Below are 18,926 nucleotides of genomic sequence, written 5' to 3'. Positions count from 1 at the left end.
ATCCCAAGGACAGAGAGCCTGTAGTTAAGATGTCCAAGGGCAGGAGGTAGAGAATGTACCAGCTTCAGGGGAGAGGGAGAGCAAAATCATTCTCACTTCTTTTTTTTGTTCCATCTGAGCCCCCATCCCACTGGATGGTGCTTACCCACATAGAGGGTGGATTGTTACAGAACCTAGCGCAGGTCTGCTCACACAGATATCTACACTGACATTTGCGGTGGGAGAAAAAGAGGTGTTCAATTGAAGAGTGTCAAGCAAGGAGGATCAGGCAGATAATGCTTAGATTCCAACCTCCCCAATGTCTTGTACATAAGGGTTTTTAATAGCAGGGTAAATTTCAGTAAAGTAGAAGTTACTGGTAAAATTATAAATCAATACATGGAAGTTACACATTGGTTTTGGCCTAAAAGAGTAGAATATCTTGAAGCAGGGGTCAAATGGGTTTATAGGTCATAGGCAGATTTTCTAACTTGCAATTGGTTAAAGAAGAAAAGCTTTGTTTTAAAATTTGGGGTCAGCAGAAAAAAATGTTAGCCATGACTCATGGATGTGACTCCCTCTAGGCCTTTCAGAAAGACATTGAGGACGAAGAATGGCAGTCAGAGTTCAGTCTTCAAGTCCCCCTTATTTGAGGTCTACATATCAGCAGATCCATCTGATGGGGGCCTTGGTTTATGAAAAATGACTCAGGAATATATGTTAAGATGTTATCTTTGGTTTCTGCAGGGAAGCAAACATCTCCTGACTCTAAAGTCCTTGGACTACTGTTACCTTCTTGCTTATCACTTTCCTCATTTACTTCTTAGTGCTAGCTAGGTACATGGGATTTTCCTTGAAGGAACTTGAGATTTTCCTTTATTTCCCTGCTTGGGGAATCCAAAGGCTCCTCACAGGGGGTCCCTGATCCATCACAGGATCTTTCCCACTCTGTCCACTGACTCACATATCAGACTTTTATGATAAAACCCTCACAGACCCAGAAGTAATTCTCTGCCAGTGTTCTAGGTATTCCTTAATACAGTTAGTTGACTCCTAAAACTAAATATCACAATTCAGTTTTGGAGTGTTACCTAAGCAGGTTTCTTATGAGAGGTTCAAACTGGTGAGTTAAGATCAAGCAAGCATGATTTCCAAAGACTCATGCTGTGCCTGAGAGGTAATTACTGCAGAATAATCTATGCAGTTCCCACAGGGGTTAGTGTGGGTGAGATAAAGGTTGTGTCCAGCTGTTCTACATGCAGTAGTCACCTGGAGGAGGTTTTATAAGGCATTATCTGGAATGACTACATTGAGGACTTAGAGGAGGGTACAAAATGGAAACTGCCATGGATTTCTAAACGTTGTTTCTGCTATTGGCAAGTCAAACCTATATCCAAAATGAAGGACTAGGCATTATAAAATTAAAATAATTCACAGCAAAATTTAAAATAGAAATTCTAGTAGTTCACTAATAACACTGATATCTCTAATCCTAGGGTAGAAGTTAATTAAATCAAGTTGTTCAACTTTTCCTCAATAATAGACCAGAATACATAAGATGATACACCATGATTTTATACTAAGAAAGAGGCAGTCACAAAGAAAAATAGTGTGTTCCATTTGTTTTAAAGGACTTATTTGTACATCTTTCAAATAGAGATGTATCATAAAATTAATGTTGTAAAAACATGATTGGTCAGAAGACAGGCATAATTTGATTGCTTTTTTGTGCACACACATAAACGTGGTGTAAAAACACTTCCATTTTCACTTTCTGGTGATATCTTTAAACATTAAAACTTGCAGAGGGATGTTGGTAGATCAGAAAGATAATCTAACAGAAAGTTTTATGGTACTCTCACAATAAGTGTGGCATCAGCAAAGCTTCTAGTCAGCAGAGATGATGCTAACATAGGAGAAATCATGGACAAAGTGAATTGAAAAGTGGTTCAGAAGAGTTTGATCTAAATATGTGACATTTTAGAAAATATTACCTATTTTGCTTTCATTTTTTATCTTATGTGATCATAGGAGTGATATAAGACCATTATCCACATTTATTCAAGTTCAAAATAATTATTTTCAATATATATGTATTTTCTAAGTGATTAAAAAGTATTTGTGTTACAGTTTTTCATAGTTTTATGTTTTTATTGTGACATAAAATAATGTTTAAAAAATAATTTTTGGCCAGGCACGGTCGCTCACGCCTGTAATCCCAGCACTTTGGGAGGCCGAGACGGGTGGATCACGAGGTCAGGAGATCGAGACCATCCTGGCTAACATGGTGAAACCCCATCTCTACTGAAAATACAAAAAATTAGCCAGGCGTGGTGGCGGGCACCTGTAGTCCCAGCTACTTGGTAGTCTGAGGCGGGAGAATGGCGGGAACCTGGGAGGCAGAGCTTGCAGTGAGCCGAGATCACGCCACTGCACTCCAGCCTGGGCAACAGAGCAAGACTCCGTCTCAAAAAATAATAATAATAATAATAATAATTTTTATAATTGATGCAAATGATACTTACAGGTACTTGTGATAGCAACAAGAGGCAGAGAAATTCTAGGCAGACAGAGGTCCTTAGTAAAGCCCCACCCTCAAGCTGAAAAGCCTGAGACTGTGGTCCAAAGTGCAAACTTATATCCCTGTTTTCCTGCTTGAATGTTACCTTTTCCTAAACCACCCATGGCCCACTCCATCCCATCCTGTGCCTATAAAGACCCTAGACTCAGCGGACAGAGAGGAGAAGCAACTGGACATCAGGGACTGTGGCTGGATGTAGGAGAGAAGCAGCTGGACTTCAGAGGGACAGCTTGATGACATAACTTCAGAGAAGAATTCAAGTGGAGATGGCCAGACTTCAGGGGAAGATTACCTACCTCCGCGTTCCCTCTTCAGCTCCACTTCTCAATGAGAGCCATTTTCATCAGCAATAAAATCCCCCACATTTACCATCCTTCAATTTGTTTGTGCAACTTCATTTTTCCTGGATGCCACACAAGAGCTAGGGAGCCACAAGTGTGTATACAGAAGGCTGTCACACTGGCCCTTTGCCCTCGCTGGTGGAGGGCAGTCACCTCACGTGAAAAGGCAGAGGGCCCATTGAGCTATTAATACTTAGGCCACCCGTGGACAGCAGAGCTTAAAGACAACTCTAACACACCTGCTGCAAAAAAAAAAAAAAAACACATTTTCACATGCTGTCCTATAATTTTTTTTCTGAAAACACACCTTACTTTCCCTAAAACTTTGCATGTATCTACTAGATTTAACTACATATGTTAATTGTAATTTTAACTGTCAACAACTCTGATTTTTAGTGAAAAACCTAGGAAGTAAGCAGTTTTTTGTCAGATGCAAAGCCCAGGACAAAAGGCAGAGATGCAGGTAATGTCTCACCCTTCCCAGCACAGTCAGAGGGCACAGTTGGGCTAAGAACTCCACATATCCCCTGGACTTACTATGGCTACAAGCAAGACAAGTCAAATAATTATTACAAATACCACAGGAGCAGTTTACAGCCTTAAAGCATCTAGCTAAAACAGTATCTGACCTGCCTGACTATTCAGACAAAATATTTAAAGAATTCTAAAGACATTTAAATTGTATTTTTACCTATAATTTTTTTTTTGCCTTTTATTTTAGGTTCAGGGGTACATGTGTAGGTTTATTATATAGGTAAATTGTGTGTCATGGGGATGTGATGCACAGATTATTTCATTATCTTGGCAATAAGTGTGGTACCCAAAAGATAGTTTTTCAATCTTCTCTCTCTCCTTGCTTTGTACCCTCAGGTAAGCTGTAGTGTCTTTTGGTTCCTTCTTTGTGTCCATGTGTTCTCAATGTTTAGGTCTCATTTATAATATGTGAGAACATGCAGTATTTGGTTTTATGCTCCTGTATTAGTTTGGTGAGGATAATGACGTCCAGCTCCATCCATGTTGCTGCAGAGGACATGATCTATTCTTTTTATTGCTGCATTGTATTCCATGGTGTATTCGTACCATATTTTCTTTGTCCAGTCTTCCACTGATGGTTATTTAGGTTGATTCCATGTCTTTGCTGTTGTGAATAGTGCTGCAATGAATATACCCTGCATGTGTTTTCATGGTAGAATGATTTATATTCCTTTGGCATATACCCAATAATGGGATTGCTGGGTCAAATGCCAATTCTGTTTTAAGTTCTTTGATAAATCACCACACTGCTTTCCACAGTGGCTGTACTAGTTAACATTCCAACCAGCAGTGTATAAGCATCCTCTTTTCTCCACAACCTCACCAGCATCTGTTGTTTTTTAACTCCTTAATAATAGTCATTTCGACTGGCGTGAGATAGTATCTTATTGTGGTTTTTGATTTGCATTTCTCTAATGATTAGTGATGTTGAGCATTTTTTCCTATGCGTGTTGGCTATGGGTGTGTCTCCTTTTGAAAAGTGTCTGTTTATGCCCTCTGCCCTTTTAAAACATGTTGTGTGTGCATGAGGTAGAGTCTCACTCTGTCACCTAGGCTGGAATACAATGGTGCAATCATGACTCACTGCAACTTCAACCACCGATGCCCCCAAGTGATCCTCCTACCTCAGCCTCCCGAATAGCTATGCACCACCACACCTGGCTAATTTTATTTTTCTGTGGAGACGTTGTCTCACTGTGTTGCTCAGGCTGCTCTCAATCTTCTGGACTCAAGCAATCCTCTTCCCTTTGCTTCTCAAAGTGTTGACATTATAGGTGAGAGCCACCACACTCAACCCTTTGCCCACTTTTTATGGATGCATAGTTTGCAAATATTTTCTCTCATTCTACTCTGTTGATAGTTTCTTTTGCTGTGCAGAGCCTTTTTAGTTTAGTTACATTCCATTCATTAATTTTTATGGTTTTTTGGTGTCATCATCATGAAATCTTTCCCAAGATCAATGTTCAGAATAGTATTTCGTAGGTTATCATCTTCCTGAGCTTTTATAGTTTTGGGTTTTATATTTAAGTCATTTTTCCATCTTGAATTGATTTTAATATTAAACATATGGTATAAAGAAGGGTCTAGTGTCCATCTTCTATATATGGCTAGCCAGTTACATTAGTACCATTTACTGAATGGAAAGTCCTTTCTCCATTGCTTGTTTTTGTCAACTTTGTTGGCGATTGTCTGGTTGTAGGTGTGCAGAATTTTTTCTGTGCCAATAATTTTTAAATTAGCTTTATTTACTAAAGATTATTAAAGTCATTTGAACTAAAGACATTTGAGTTATTTTTTATTTTTCTGATAAAATATTGGAGCTAAACACTTTTTGTGACAATTAAAACTCTTTCATATATTTTGCTAGTGAATCATCACATTTATATGACACAAATTCATAGACACACACATAGGCAGAAGCAGATCATAGAGATTTATGAAGAGTTTGTATTTGAAGTTTCTTTCACCTCCTTTAGATGAGCAGTCTTTTTCAACTACCTATTTCATTGCCCTACGCAGTTGTTGGCTAGGTGACCTTAAATTTGCATTTCTAAAGGGACAACTCTTAGGTGAAGGAAGAGAGAATTTATATCTCGATGACTTCACGACTTTTGCAGGTACATGGCTGAAGTTGGAAATAGTGACTGAGACAGGTCTAAATCAATTTAGAGTTTGATTTTGCCAAGGTTGAGGATGCACCCACGAAAAAGAAACACAAGTTACAGTAGGGTCTGTGGCCTGTGCTTTTTCCAAGTAGGTTCTGATGATTTCAGTATTTAAAGGGGAAAAAGTAGACAGTAGGGCAAGGAGGGAAAAAAGGAAAAAGTCGAGTAGGCAGTGAGGCAAGTGGTTACATTTTTGTGAGGCATTAATTAGCACCCATTGAATCCACATATTACATTTCAAAATAGAGAAGTTGGGGGGAAAGTCAATTATGCATTCATCTCATGTTCTGTAGATCTACATTTTGCAAAAGATTAAGTAAACATGTATAATTACAGCTATCTGTTTTGGAACAAAAGGAAATTTGTTTGCATAACTCAGTTCCCAAGCCTAACTTTCTCTTGAGCATAGTGAGGTTGATGTCCTTATGTTTTATTTTCCTTTCGCACGTGCTATTAGTTTACACAATACCCAAAATGTATAGACTAATAGCATACAACATCTCAAGAGGTCGACACTACTACCTTCTGAAAGTTGTAGCTCTGAATCTGAGCTAAATCCCTAAATGAAAGGAAAAGAACAACCTTGAGCTTGACACGGTATCCTTACTCATATCAACTTATGATAACATTTCTCTCATAGGCTAAATACTTTCCAGTTGCTTTTTAAGAATACCTACCTATTGTAATGAATTTATTTTCCTAATTTAAATTCTGGATACTCTACTGAATTCTTTTTCATATATAGGTTATGATCTACCTGAAATTGATTTTGTACATAAAATGAGCTTAAAAGTAAATTTTATTTCTCCAGATGAATATTCAATACCCTGAAATGCATATTTAAAAATCATCTCTTTTCATTACTTTTTCTTTTGACTTTGTTTGTATATGCATGTGTCAATGTTTCAGCTCTATTGTTGTGTTTTCATTAGTCGATTTCTACATCGGTCTTCAAATACTATACTCTTTTATTTTTTGAAGAGTTCCTTTCACATTCTCCAGAGCCCAGAATTTTCCCTCCAGAGCTTGTTCTCTTCATGACTGTGATATTGAAGACAGAAGAGTAAAAACTTGCATGCCTTGCACCTGCACCAGTATTCTCAGTTGTATTTTGAAAAAAGAGAAGGTTATAGAACGTATGGAGACAAAAGTGACCCGTCTTGGATACTAATCCACCATGTTGACTTCTGATTAATGCCAGTCCCATAAACACCTTCTGATCACTCATTTATTTGTTTAGTGTAAGATCATGTCAATCTGGATGTTATTGTATGAATTTTAGGCTATGGCACAGGTAGCATCCTTGTCTGTTCTGGAGGGTTGCTTTTAATTGTCCTGCTGGAGCATGTATACCTTTTCTCTGTGGAGTATTAGCCCTGGGTGTGCAGAGTAACAGTGTGAACATCTACCTGTAATGTGACCACCGAAGGCTGTGCTTCTGTCTATAAGTTCCCCCAGTAAATTAACCAGTACTGACAAACTGGATTTTCTGCCTCCTTGTTTGGTTTCTCTGCCCCTTTGACGTTTAACGCTCACTTTGTACATATGGCCCTTTCACAGAACAAATGGTCAGCAAGGAGGAGTCAGGAAACCAAAGTACATACAAGGGAGAAGAAGCAGCCACAGAGGAAACTTCAGGGGTGGCCTTGCTCATTCATGCTGGGTGGTGCCCATTTGCTATATGCTTGTGGACTACTGTGAAAACAGGAGTACCCCTAAAATGCCAGAGGATCTAGAAAGCTTGTTAGTAGAAAGTGTGACTCACTGTGGTAACAAAGGTTGCTGCACAGTGACAGCAGTGAGTTTGCTACTGTTATTTTCTATGTGAGTGGTCAGGAAAACACAGGTGCAGCTAAGGCGAGTGTAGGGAAGCTGGGAAAAGAATCACAGTAAGAAAGGGATGTGAGAACTTCCACATCTGCATTAATGTCTGGTTTTCTGGATAAGCTTGAAACTCAAGAGGCACAGTTAGAAATCATACCTTGCCACTTTGTGTGTCTGGGAGAGAGAAAGCTGTGCCAGCTGAATGTATGGGCTGTCCTTGTCAAACCAGGCTGGGTTTCAAATACCTGGAATTCATGGGAAGCAACTAGATAATGACATAGAGGTTAACTCAAAAGTAGAAAGATCATTATTCTTCCCATTTGAGAGTGAAACTGTTCATGCAGTGGAAAGCAAAATTCCAACATACACAGGCCTGGGCAGGATTATTGGACACAGTAAAAACTTTTAAACAGCTGCCAAGACAAAACTTTATGTCCATGAATGGTATAGCTGCGGGACACTGGTGTGAATGGTATCTCCGTATGTGAGAGTAAAGCTGAAAAAATGAGGCAAAGTGCCCCCTGGGAATAGCATGTCCTCTTTTGTGGGGGACAAGATATGGGGAAAGCCATTTCTGATTTTGGAGAAACTAGTAAGGAAAGAGATGAGCTCTGACTGGCTACTGAAGAAATGAGAAAAAGGGAGAAACAGTCTGCTGGACTGAGAAGGGAAGGCCAAAAAGCCATTAGTGTTAGTAGGAAACAAATGTGATCTGATCTGATTTCAGCTGGGGTAGACAAAGATAATATGCATGGGCAACCCAGTGCCATATTGGTGGCCTTTGGAAAGTCCTGACTCCCAATCAACAGTTTAGACCCCTTCCTACTACCTACCAAAAAAGAGAGAATGAAAATAAGAAACCGAGTAAAAGAACACCAGTCTCTGCATTTAGGGGTGGACTCTGCAGCCTGAAGATCATGGGTGGGGTCAAGGCTGCCTCTGTGTAGGAGCAATAGGGGGCAACCAGAGGCTCTCTTTGGAGCTGATTATCAAGAGTTCAAAAAAGCACGAAAAAGAACCTAAGCTTTAGTAGTCGCAGGTACAGATTGTGTCTTAATTCATGGAAATCCAGAGAGACACCCTGGCAAGTGGGGAGCTAGATATGGTTGTGGGGGTAAAAAATCTGAGTGAAACAAACTCCTCTCCTCCTTAGTTTTGTCTGGAGTCCCTCCTTGCTTAGTCTCCTGTCTTTATCTCACTTATTTCAGAAGACATCTTGGATATGGATGTGCTTTTAGGATGAACTTTACAAACACCTGTGGGGGGATTCTTCCTATGGGTTTGGACTGCTGTGCCAAATATAACTCAAGTGATTGAGCAAATGATACAAAACATAGGTACTTCTCATGCTGGGTTAGATTGAGCTAATGCCTTCTTTAGCACCCCTTCATCCTGACTAACCAGCCTGGTATCGATAATATTCTAACTTCTGAAGACTTTCGTTGTGACAGCAACACCGAGATGTTTTGTGCACCCTTCTTCAATCCAGAGGATGGGCCATCAACCCACAAAAGATACGGGGCCCCGAACTGGCTGCAAAGTTCCTCAGGGTCACTTGGTGAAGTAAGACACACCATTCCAGGCTTAGTCATTGAGAAAATTCAACAGTTTTCCATGCCAAAAACAGTTCAACAGAGACAAAGTTTCCTGGACCTTTTGGGATACTGGTGGGCTTTCACCTCATATTTAGCTCAATGTTCACATCCCCTGTACTCACTAGTTAAGAGGGGATCTAGTTGGTTCTGGGATAAAGAACTAGAAGAAGCATTTGAGAAGGCTAAAATATAAGTGGCTTGGGCACAAGTCTTAGGTTTCCTTCTTACTGGGATACAAATATCTTTAGGTGTGACCATAAACCCTGAGGGGATAAGAGAGATCCTCTGGCATGTTCAGCATAGCAAAGCAGTTCTTCTAGGATTCTGGTCACAGCCTATGGGAGTGTGCTGAAACCCACTGTTCTCCAATTGAACAACAGGTCCTGGGAGTATGTAAAGCCTTCTAGCACATTGAACCTGTAACTGATCATTTGCCAGTAACAATGAGAACAGATCTCTCTATTAAGGGCTAGATAGAAGGGTTGTTTTTCAAGCCTGTAATAGTTATCTCTCAAGGCGCCACTTCACAAAAGTGGCATGCATACCTGTAGCAATGCAGTGTCCTCTCCATGGGTCCCTTGGGAGATGCATGCTCTCTCAGAGCCAGGATAGTATGAGACCAGTGCTGCCCGTGTTGTGGAGCCCCCACTGGAGGCACCTCTAATAGTAGACACAGGCACAGCCCCTATTCCTGAAAATGCTTGGCACTTAGATAGTTGGAGCCGGGGTAACCATTGTGTATGCATGGCAGTAACTGCAATTGCAGACAAATACTACTGGGTTTGAGATGGGAATGCAGCAAAGCATTCAGTGGGCAACACTCTGAGCTGCACAGTTGGCTTGTACTCATGAGCCGTGGCTGACAGTTCTCTGTACAGATAGTTGGGCAGTATTAATGGGTCTTATGACTTCGCTTGCTGAATAGGCCCTGGGTGAATAGCATGGACTTAAAAAAAAAAAAAAAACGTGTGGGGAGCTGCTATGTGGAAAGACATTTGGGAAAGGTTACAAGAACCCACTGCAAGCCTAATCGTGTATCATATATTAGGAAACTAGTCAGATTCATTCCCGAGCAATGTGAAAGCTGATACCCTAGCAAAAATTAGAACCCTATATCTCAGTCTTCTGAGCTAGCTGGTTGGGCACACAAACATGATGGACATCACAGTGCATGAGTGGGCTGGCAAATAGCAAAGGGAAGGGACTTGCCCCTATGCTATGCAGATTTAATGGCAGTGGTAACAAATGGCTTAGTTTGCTCCCGCCTGCACCCCCTCTGCCTCCCACATATACCTGAACATCTACATTAGAGAGCCACTCTTGTGAGGGACTGGGAAATAGACTACGTTGGACCACTGCCGGTAAGCTTGGGACAAAAATATGTGGAGATACTTCCATAAGATTGTTGCAGGCCTTTCCTTGCAAAAGTGCAAAACTGACAAACTAGATTTGTTTGCTTCATCCTTTGGTTTCTTGGCTCCTTCAGCATTTGGGGGCTCCTTTGCCTATATGTCCGTTTCATGGAACAGAACTCTAAAACAACGCTGTTCATGCTTATGTCTCTAAGGTCCTTGTGCATCTTAGAAAACCCCCCACACCATTCCCTGTGTTATATTATTAGTGTATGCTAAATGAATTTCATTCAACTTCATGCCTCCTGATTTTATTTCTCTGCTTTCTGGAGTCTAGGAAAATTTCTTTGTAAGCAACAATAGTGAACAGGGCAGGAGTCTGTGCAGATATCCCTGTGTGCCTCCTGCAAAGTGCAGAGGACGTATTAGGTGAGATCCTCCTCCTTCAGACTCTGCCCACCAAGGGTTGTGGAGGAGAAGGCAGAGCTGAATCCATAGCCTTGCTGTGGGTCTGCAGGCCCGACTGCTTTCTTCCCTCCCTCTCAGGTTATTTAAGGATTTCCATTATTTTGCATAAAAATTGAGGCCATTTAACAATCATTCTGATTTCTGATCAATGACAAGCTTCCACTTCAGACAATTCCTTGAAATATTTGTTCTTGGTTTTAGGTTTTGCATGCAAATATCTTTAATATTTCTGTAAAAACTAACATTTTTGGTCGGAAACATTATCCACAGCCATATTTCTACTTTTGTATTGTGTATTAAGACCTTTAATCTTGTGTCTAATGATTCATTCATAATTATATTATGAAATATATTTTCAACTATTTTAATCTTTTCATGCAGCAAGCTTTTCTAAATTGAGTGAGAATACTACTCCTTTAGTAAAGAAAGATTTTACACATTCTCTGTTTTAGTTTTTTCAGAAATTTTCTCGGAACTGCCTCTAGTTGTAAAGGAGAGGAACGGAGGTTTCTGGGAATGACGAGACAAAAGTTGCTCAGAATCTCATGCTTACAGAGCTCTGTGTGTCTCTGTTATGGGTGTAGTTTGTTCGAACTGTGAAAGACACAGAGAGCATTGATTCCCGTAGACAGTACACTGAGGTTCCTTTCTGGAACACAAAGCCCAGCCATTTTGTTAACATGAAAGTATGAACAAGGGTGTCCGTGGCACAGGCCAGGGCATGAGAAGAGGGCAGTGGGTTTGAAGGACGGCTGGGATGAGTAATATGTGAGGAGGCAGGAGCAGGAAGGGAAAACCATGGAGAGCCTAGGCAGGGGAGGGAGGGAAGGTCAATAAATGAGGCAGGAGCAGCTCCTCCAAGAATGCATTCTGTGTGGAGTAATTTTAAATGTCTGGATCTATTTTCTTAAAATGTTACTCAGATCCCTTGGTCTTCCTGTTAGAATGAAAGTCAGAACAATTGAGGATGGTCACTGCCCTCTGGGGATGTCCCTGAGAATTACCAGGGTTGGTTTGTCTCAAGAGGAACAAGGGAGGAGATAGACAGGGACATTTAGGCTGGCCGACTTGCAGTGTCATGGACTTGGATGCTTCTGTTTGCCTCCATTTCTCCATCATTCTAACACCCCACTTCACACCAAGTACAGATTCCTGTCAGGTATGGAGCACCATTGACATTTGTGATTCCATCTTAGAAAAAGACTCCATCTTTTATTTCAAAAGATATATCATGCCAGAAAGAACCAGATGTTCACCTAATCAATAGAGACTACAGCCAACCAAATAAAGGCACAACCCTTTACTATAGGTCCACACAAGAGGAATCAAGGACCATTTTTAAAAAGCAGGACTTAATCATCTGGACACAGTTGTTTCCATACACACAATCTTGCTTCCCCTCATGATCAGCATCTAACATCTGCCACCAAAGCCTCTGCTCAAATCAAGTCTTCTTACTTTCAAGACATTGAATACCTTCTGGATTAGTGCAAGACACTCTTGTTCATGTCACTATTCTTGAATGGGTTTGTTAACCCCTTTTCTATCCTCTTTTGATGTTAAGTATTATTTTATGTGGGATGTTTGATCTATTACACCTGTTTATTGATTTAGCGTACTACTATGTATGGGTTGCAATACTGACTGACTTGTGGATTGGCTTGAGATTCCATCATGGCTCTGACTATGGAATTAGTAGTAAGGAGATTTGCCTCCTTAGGAACTCCATGTAACTTGTGGCTTTTACAATTGGAACAGCATCAATGAATGTCTGACCTTGTGGAAAGTCACAAGTGTTCATGGATCAGTTTATGTCTGACCTTGTGCCACTCACAACAATTGACATAGTCAGCAACTGTTTTCCACAGTTAGACAAATTCCCAAAACTAAAATAAACTGACATTTATAATCACACACCTATGATTGGCGACATTAAGGAGATTTCTAATGCCAGGACCCTCATAAAACCTTAATTAGAAATCAAGTCATTTGGCCAAAGAAACTACCACACTGTCTAAAAAGAGATATAATCTCACTTAGTCTTGAAAGCCTGGCTCCCCAAGGAAAACCTTAGATGATGGGATGGAGCCCACCCATGTCATGCAAATACAAAATCTGACAATATCTTGGCTGATGCTAAGCTAGGAAGCTGGTGGAGCCCGAGGGCTCACACTGAGCAGGAACCTAACTTATCAGTAGAAGGCTGGCAAAACAAGTTTTTTATTTGGTTGAAAGAAAGGAAAGTTAATTATTGCAGTCCATATATGAAGTTGGTTAAGGTAATAAAGTAAAATATTTATTATTAAGAAACTATATAAATTTGCAACTAATATTGCATAATATGGGCGCTAGGACAGAAATCGAGCAGACATGCCAGAGGACTCATAGGCCAAACACAGTTCTCAGCATTGAAGAACCTTGATGCCCAATAGTTTTGGAAGCCAGGAAAACTCTTACTGTACAAACCCCTGAGGATCTATGGTCAGTCATGAGAAAGCCTAAAAATGTAAAACTTTTGATTAGCAATACTCCAAGGGAAGAAATTCCTGAACTGTTCATGTAAATATCTCATGTATTGACAGGAATCACCAGAAGGGCAAAGAGATAGCTCATATAATTTTAAGGAAAGTAAATTATTCTCATATATCACATTTAATGAGGAATCCCTGGGATCAAAGCGCCCACATCCAGAGGATTCAGTAGATTATGATGGTTCCTGGTGGGATTATGTGGCAAGGCCCATAATAACTAGAAAGAGAATCATAGATTGTAACCATGGAAATCACAGACCACAGTGTATCAGTGAGAACAAAGAATACACCAGAGAAGAATTCCAAAAATAAGAACAGATTCTTGCCAAAGACAAACCACAGATGCAGAATGGCCAGTCCATCTATGGGATAATGGACCAAACACCATAGTACTTTCAGGCACAGAAATGCATCAGATCACTACACTAGCAGAAAACCCATCCCTAAAGCTGAAATATTAGAACTAACAAAAAAATCACCCAAGGCATGCCCTGTCTCTCTGGTAGTGAATCACATTAGCCTGGAGATCCATCCAACCATATTTAGACCCAACAGTATTTGGAGATGGGCTCAAATGCAATGATTTGATATAAGGCACACAGAAATACAAGAAAATTAGCTATTTTTGGCTACCAATACACATCAATTGGTATGTGATAGATACAACGAATATGCCACTCATTTGAAATTCTAGCTTCAAGTGAAGACATCACTTCTGAGTGTCACCTAACCTGAAAGTCTCCTAAGTTAACAGTCTAAGCACTGAGAACCATAAAAGATAGACTAGAAACATTCAAATTTTGACAGACTCTTCAGGAACCCCTAAGGTAATATTTATAGCAAACTTAATAAAAACACCAAGAAATAAACCCAGGAAGGGACTGAAATTCTTTATATTCAAAACAAAAGTCTCAAAAATCATTAAAAATTGACCTAACGTACCTTTGCAAAATAAACCAAGGCAGACAAATTTGCAAGCCAGACAAAATAATTCACAGCACAAACAAAATAATTGACAACCAAGGACACAAGGAAACAGAGCCATTTAAGGCCCAGCCCAGATGCCAAAATAATGAGGAAAGACCTTCTAAACATCTAGCTGGGTGCGCTCAGGCCTGCAGTCCCAGAACTTTCGGAGGCCGAGGAGAGCAGGTCACCTGAGGTCAGGAGTTCAAAACCAACCTGGCCAACATGGTGAAACCCCGTCCCTACTAAAAATACAAAAATTAGCTAGGCATGGTGGCACGCACCTGCAATCCCAGCTACTCAGGAGGCTGAGGCAGGAGAGGTTGCAGTGAGCTGAGACGAGATGGCACCATTGCACTTCAGCCTGGGGAACAAGAGTGAAATGCCGTCTCAAAAAAAAAAAAAAAACAAACCTTCCAATTGTCCGAGACTGAACCAACAAATTTAAAAAACAGAAACAACAAAAGAAAGACAAAATTAAACAACTAGAAACCCCTCCACGTATGGGCTAAAACACTCAGACCTAAGGGTAACAGAACACGATAGCTATACAAATAAGTGTGCACATATATACACATTTCTTTTAGACACCAAATTACAAATAAACCTTATTACATACAATGCAGCACACTCTGACATAAACATCCATATAAAGTACTTTGAGGAAACAACCAGAGGCTCCTCAATTTCTGCTTCCATACAGTCTATTACCTAAACTTATTGCTAGCACTTTATACTGTTTACCAAAGTTAGAAAACATAATGGGAATGCATCTGATTCCAAAACTTTTTAACCTATGGTGGCCTATGAAGAAACTAAAGGAGGCTGGGCGCGATGGCTCATGCCTGTAATCCCAGCACTTTGGGAGGCCAAGGCGGGCAGATCACGAGGTCAGGAGATCGAGAGCATCCTGGCTAGCACAGTGAAACCCCGTCTCTACTAAAAATACAAAAAAATTAGCTGGGCGTGATGGTGGGTGCCTGTAGTTGCAGCTGCTCGGGAGGCTGAGGCAGGAGAATGTTGTAAACCCGGGAGGCGGAGCTTGCAGTGAGTGGAGATCGTGCCGCTGCACTCCAGCCTGGGCAATAGAGCGAGACTCCGTCTCAAAAAAAAAAAAGAAACTAAAGGAATGAAAATTCTCAACCTATTACAGACTAAAATGAAACCTCTAACACTGTCTACAACCCACCAGGCCACATACAGTAAGAAATAACCATTAAAGGCAAGATATACAGAAGTAACAGCAAAATTCTGGAAATCCTCAACATTATTACAATGGGCATTTCAAATTACTTTTCCATTATGGCCTGTGCTGAAATCACGGGAGCTATTGACTAGAAAAATTTAAATAATGTCTCAACTAAAATGACAGGAGCATTACCAGATGTTGAAGAAGTCATTAATAAGATCACTGAGTACAATGGAAACTACTATGTAACCATAGATATTTCAGACATGCTCTTTGCCATGCCAATAGATAAAGAAAGCTGGGAATATACCACTTTTACCTACGAAGGCAGACAATACCAATTTAAAAGTTCACTGCAAGGATATTTAAATAGCTCACTCCATTTTATCATTACATATAAACCAATTAAAACACAGATCACTAATAATATAATATACAGCTTACATTACAATGCTAAAATAATGACCAGCAGAATCTTAAACAGGAAACATGACAATTAGCAACATACTTAAGATCACTGAGATGGACTATTAATACAGAGAAAACCATAGGCCCGGACACTAATTGTAAATTTTTAAGAGTACAATGGTCGTCAGAAGGGGGAAAAATAATGACCACAATGATAAAAGCCCTTAGGGCACCTATAAACAGAAAGCACAAAGAATAATAGGTTTTTATTTGGTAACTGGAGACAACATATATCCTCTCGAAACATCATCCTAAAACCAATATATAAGATAACTAGTAAATCCCAAAATTTCCCCTAGAGACAAGAACAAGCATAAGCACTTGAATCACTCAAAGACTATGTTACCACATGCCAAGCTCTGCATTATGCGTCTTCTGATTCACAACTTGGTTGGAAATTCTAATGAGTGATAAATGTAGAACACGGTCCATGGTCATCGTGTAAAAAGAAACCAGGTTCTAAAACCTTCCTACCAGTGGGATTTTGAACAATAAAATTCCCATACTCTAAGAACAAATTCAGCCCATTTGAAAATGCATATGGCTTAGGCACGAAGCCTTAAGAAACGGAGCCTCTGACTGGCAACAACATTACAATTAGATGCCACATGCCTCTCCTTCACTGGGTAAAATTGATCCACATTGCTTCCATAGAAGTGGTAAGTCCAGGGTGGAGACACTGGCTTTAAGGGTCAACCACGTCTCCTCACAGAGGAGACTGTCAAGACTGAAATAGGCATGCCAGAAGGTATTCCAAGCACAGGGACACTCCATGCCAATCTAGGAAAATGAGGCCCCATCTTGTCTAAATGTCTTGCCCAACAAATCCATTGGTTTACAAATGGATCAGCCTCTGTGACCCAAGGCCAGACCCAATGGACAAAGCAGGGCTCAGACCCCAGGACCACACAATCCTGAAGGAGGCAGGTCAATTACTCTCTTCACAGCATGCAAAATTGATTGCAGGTGTTCTAGCAGTCAGACACTCAGTATCAGAAAATCAAAATAAAATTTACATTTCCGCAGACTCATGACAGTTCCTAATGGCATAACCCGGTGGTTACAAACATGGAAACAAAATTTAAAAAATAATTCTAAAAGTATATGGTCCAAATTTTATTGGGAGGAACTATGTGAATTATGAAACAGAATTATGATATTTGACATACTTATGTGCAGCAAAAGATAATTCAGAAGCCACAAAATCATATAACCATGTAGGTGCATTATTAGAAATCATAACCATTAACAAACAAAACATACCCCAATTAAAGCTACACAGAAAATCAGAAAACTCATGATATTCAGTACTACATCTTCAACTCAAAAGAAAATAAGACAACGAATGGGAAATACCACAAGTACCAAACAACTATAATTAAATAGGGCGATGACTTTAAAGTTAAACACCAGAACTAATCTGCACTCCATAAAAATAACTATAACTACATAAGGAAAAAGAGATTAGGCACATGCTTAGTGTACAGGTGGCCATGAGAAACTGAAAGCAAGATGGCACCAAATTCAAAAGGCCCAAGGTAATTGTGAGCAATGTAAAGCTGATCTAAAGTAGAGCTATTCTACAGCCATAGATAGGTACAAACCTAGCACCTTCAACCTGTGCTTCCAGATAGATTTTATAGGATCATTAAATTATCCCTAGTCGTAAAAATATGCAGTAACAATGGTTGATACATACGCAGAGATTAACATAGTAATAGTGGTTAGCCATTCATCTGCCAAATATGCCATCTCAGCCTTAGAATATATGATAGCTCACTATGGAGCCCTAAAATAATTGAACGTGATAAGGGAACTCATTTTGCATGAAGAATTACACAGGCATTGGCAGATAAATGGGATATAGAATGAACTTTTCACCTACTCTGTAATCCCACAGCAGCAGGATATATAGAGAGATTTAATTGACTACAATAAAAATAATTTAAAACTTTGGATAAAATGATTACATTTCAACAACCTATTAGCCTGACACGTTTTAATTTAAATCAACAAAGTCAACAAGAGCAACTTCCAATCTTAATTTAATGAGATAACTTTAAGCCTCTTAAAGGATAAGGAAGAAAATGATGCAAACATTATGCCTTACAAAGTGAACACTAGACTTAATGACAGTACCGTCTCCCATGAGGACATGGCGGCCAGTGGACATGCAAATATTTATTGGACTGTAGGAAAAGAGGAGAGTTACAATTACACACAATCTCCAAACTTACTCCAGATTGTCACTAGACCTAGATTTGTTGCCACACTTTCTGCAAAATTGGTACTACACTGCTTTTTTCTAGTCATTGGTATTAATTGAAACTGGATTCAATTTAATCTCATTTTACTTGCCACTAACCTAATACATTCACATCACGATCACAAGAACAGCACCAAAAGGATGGTGATAAAGAAGTTGCCCCCATGATCCAATCACCTCCCAGCAGACCCCACCTCCAACACTGGGGATTATAATTTGACATGAGATTTGTTGTTGACACAGATCAAAACCATATCATTCCACTCCTGGCCCCCCAATCTCATGTTCTCACTTTGCAAAATACAATTTTGCCTTCCTAACATTCCTGCAAAGTCTTAACTCATTCCAGCATTAACTCAGAATTCCAAAGTTCAAAGTCTCATCTGGGACAAGGCTAGTCCCTTTCACCTATGATCCTGTAAAATCAAAAACTAGTTAGGCTGGGCACAGTGGCTCATGCCTCTAATCCCAGCACTTTGGGAGGCCAAGGTGGGCAGATCACTTGAGGTCAGGGGTTCGAGACCAGCCCGGCCAACGTAGTGAAACCCTGTCTCTACCGAAAAAAAAAAAAAACTTAGCCAGGCATGGTGGCACACACCTGTAATCCCAGCTACTCAGGAGGCTGAGACATGAGAGTTGCTCGAACCCAGGAGGCAGAGGTTGCAGT

General features: G+C 40.0%; 1 long non-coding RNA gene across 5 annotated transcripts in view; it reads left to right on the top strand.

Annotated features, from left to right (window-relative positions):
* The window catches only part of LOC103885661, a 113,615-nt gene that overhangs the window by 48,335 nt on the left and 46,354 nt on the right, over positions 1–18,926 (top strand). The window contains exon 8 of one of the 5 annotated variants that reach the window (XR_004185328.1): positions 2,697–2,939. The exons of the other annotated variants lie outside the window; for them this stretch is intronic. This is a non-coding gene — a long non-coding RNA (uncharacterized LOC103885661). Of the gene's footprint in view, positions 1–2,696; positions 2,940–18,926 lie in introns of those variants that run through there. 5 annotated transcript variants of the gene reach the window in all.

This window comes from Papio anubis, chromosome 7 (genome assembly GCF_008728515.1).
Source record: "Papio anubis isolate 15944 chromosome 7, Panubis1.0, whole genome shotgun sequence".
Taxonomy (NCBI): Eukaryota; Metazoa; Chordata; class Mammalia; order Primates; family Cercopithecidae; genus Papio; species Papio anubis.
This window is presented reverse-complemented; position numbering and strand designations above follow the sequence as displayed.